This window comes from Chaetura pelagica, unplaced genomic scaffold, assembly GCF_000747805.2.
Source record: "Chaetura pelagica isolate M959 unplaced genomic scaffold, ChaPel_1.0 scaffold116, whole genome shotgun sequence".
Lineage (NCBI taxonomy): Eukaryota > Metazoa > Chordata > Aves > Apodiformes > Apodidae > Chaetura > Chaetura pelagica.
In genome coordinates, this window is record NW_009953655.1 from 2,630,802 (window position 1) to 2,634,277 (window position 3,476).

A 3,476-nucleotide genomic window follows, 5' to 3' on the forward strand; every position below is an offset into this window, starting at 1 on the left:
TACACTGCTGTCCATTTTGATTAGCACCTGGTAAAAATAGCTCTACCCCTGGGTCCCTCTGCAAAGGATACAAATTGTCTTGAAGGGGAAGAGGCTGATTCAAAGAATATGAAGGGCCAGCTTTCCAGCAAATGCCATGTTCCTCAAAATGAATTTTATTTGAAATACTAACTCAGAATCAGTCCTAATAATAACTAATAAAGTCCACAGGGAGGACTTACACCTACATATAGGCATTCTCTATCCAGGTACGGAGACAAGTAGCAATAAATTGAAGAAGCAATAAACCAGAAATAAATTGAGGAGAACACCAAATGATAAATTATCTAAGTCTGTTCACATGCTTCAATAAAGGGCCATGCTTGAAAGCCTTCCAACCATCCAACACCATGGAAGCACCATGGGCTACACAAAATGCTACCTAGTGGTTGTATGAAAACTACAGTCACTGAAAATCACCCCTGAGCCCACTAGAAAAGAATCCATCTGCCCTGAGAAATTAAAAAATAATAATCTTGTATCGATCCCTAGCTGCAGTAACTCAATAACTAGCCAATATCAAGTGCAAAAAGATTCCTAAACAGAACAAATTAAGAGCACATGAGCAAGACTCTAAATGACTTGATTCTTTTTTGCCAATCTTTTCAAAATTCCCTGTAATAACTACCTACCTAACTAACTAATTAAATAAGGCTGGATGGAGGTAGGCACACGATGGTTTGTTTCTCCTACCTGGAACCTATTTCTGGTCAATCTTAAGAGAAAGGATAGAAAAGTAATGTTAGAGGTTAGAGGTCAACCTTTCCATCTCCAATGCCAAGACATAGCCTATGAGAGAACACATTAAGCTGTATCTTAGAAAACACAGCACTCAGTGCTGATCACCAAAAGCAATCTCCAACAAAATATCCTAATTATTAGAGGTAACGTGATACCTCCAAAATCAGGCAGGGCAATCTGAAGTTATGGAATCAGGGAGGAGGGGGAAAAAAAATGTTAATTTACAAAAGAAAAATCTCAATAATCAATGGATTAGCAGTCCCATGCTAAGTGGGCTTTGCTGTCATAACAATAAAGGTTTGGCATTCTCAAAGGAAAAGGATTTACCCATCTCAGGTTGCATCGAACTCTTAACAGGTACTCACTGCCACTGCAAGTAAAGTCAGGGAAAAAACTGTTTCTGGCTCAAAAATCAATCCCTGAAAATCTCTGAAGGCATTGTGACACTCTCCAATATTTACAGAAAGATCAGTAGCTGAACTGCTTGACCCAAGAGTTTAGCCATCGCAGAAGGATGTCCCTGACTTTAAGGAACAGCAGAACAAAGCAGAGAAGTGTGCACAGCCTTGAGAAATGATACGTCACAGCACACTAACCCATTTCTCTCACCTGAGTGCCAGGAAGCACACAAAGCCTATGTGCCAAAACTGAGAGTCATACTACTAGAGGACATCACCTGCTACGGACAGGTGCCTCTAGAACAAAGAGGGATGATCTGGACATCAAAACTGGCTTGGAGTTTCTTAGATAAAATTCACAGCAGTAATACACTTTCACTTTGCTTATCTTCATTATTTTTTTTTCCCAACCAGCCTCATTAAGGCTAAGGAAGGGACCAAAGAACAAAATTCCAAGGCTACTGTAAAAAAACACACACACCCAAACACTTCTTGTTGTACAGCCATTCAGTGTGAACAGGCACACAGAAATGCCATTTCACCGAAAGATTCTGTAAAATGACTGTTGATTTCAACTCTGTCAGCTCTGACAAGAGCGCTTCACATTTTGCTGTGTCTGTTCTAACCATGTACTTAAGTACAAGCCAACCTTGAAATAAAATATATACTCTTCATCAGAAAGGAGCAAAGTCCATGCTCCTTCTGTCTAGGAAAATACATGCAAAAGTGTCTGGACAAGGTCATTGTAGAGTACCATACTCAACACTTCATTTCAAGTGTTGAGCTTTTACAGAATCTGCACTAGGATTACTTGGTTTGGAAGCAAGAAAGGCAAAAAGTGCCAGAAAAGTTGTATGTTTACAGATACCTCATGGAACAGAAGTAATGAGAAACTTCATTTTTACATTTAATGAAACATCAAAGCAGAAGTTTTAAATGCAGAATAACTGTGTACTGTTTTATGCCTTTTTAAAAAAAAAAGGCTAACATGAATAAGTCCATAAGCCTACAGTACTTAACAGCTTGATCTTTACAGGAAGAACATTTAGGATTCTTAGAAGCACTTAGCTTTAATTTAATCTTAGCTTACTTACATGTGAAGCAAAGAAGATGAGCTAAGTAAAGCAAAACACTGTACAAAAAAATGGCACTGCAGAATAACATGTTAATAATAGATTAACACCCCAGTTGAAAGCATTATTATACCATAAGCATGGTGTATCACAGCACACATAATTTGTCCCTATTGCAGTATTTCATCAAGTGAGATGAAATCATTCATGTAGGGTGAGATTTATAACAAATGACAAAAATTTATGACAAAAATGTAGTGATCATCAGCATTTCTTCTTATGCTATGCCACAAGAAAAATCAAAGCTCACATCTAATTTGAAGGTACATGGATGTGTTTCATCCCTGTTTTAACAAACTCGACGGCTACAATACTCCAGCTTCTTGTTCAGGTCGCTGTGCAAGCTCAGCCTAATTAAATGTCTTTACAACCACAGCAAAAATAGAAATTCCCATCAACAAGAAACTATTACACTGGTTTATCAAAATGAACAAACATCCATATGTTTGTTAATGAGGTTTGCTAGAATCTGAATGTGCAGATACCGTTTCTCACTGAGAGCCCTTCAGCAGTAAGTCAGGGCTCAATGTCAGTGACAATCCACTGCCTGTTAAGCTTTCACTGACTCCTCGCTAAACCCCTGCCATTCCAACTCACGGACATAAAAAGCATCTACAGGCCTCATGCACGTCACAAGTTATCAGCTGTTTCATGTCATTAAACTTCACCGCCCAAAGGTATTTTAACTGCCAAATTATCTTTATTATTAATGGAAACAGTGTCACACACTGCATTTCCCTTCAGTTTCCCTAAAATTTCAAAGCTACCTGAGAAAAGGCAAATTCACTTTTCCTTCCTAATATAAACTAAGAAAGTAACCTCGTGTCTTTTCTGAAGGGATACTGAAAAGCATGTAACTAGTGCGAAAGGACCCTGCAGCCACGCTACACTGACCGCAAGGCAGGCGGGGCTGAAACCTAGTAACGTGCTCCTGCACCTCAATAACAAGCACTTTATTATTTTTGCTCCCTCAGCCAGCCGGCACTGCAGAGATGCACGCGTGCTGTCCTGCGGGGAAAGCAGCCCCTTCAGCCATCCCGGCAGGGAGGAAAACGCGGAAAGCCGAGCTGCCCACCCAGGCCACAGCGGGCAGGGAACGCGGGCACCGCGCCCGAGCCGACAGCGGCGCACCCTGAGAAAAAGGCGGGCAGGACGCGGCGCCGTC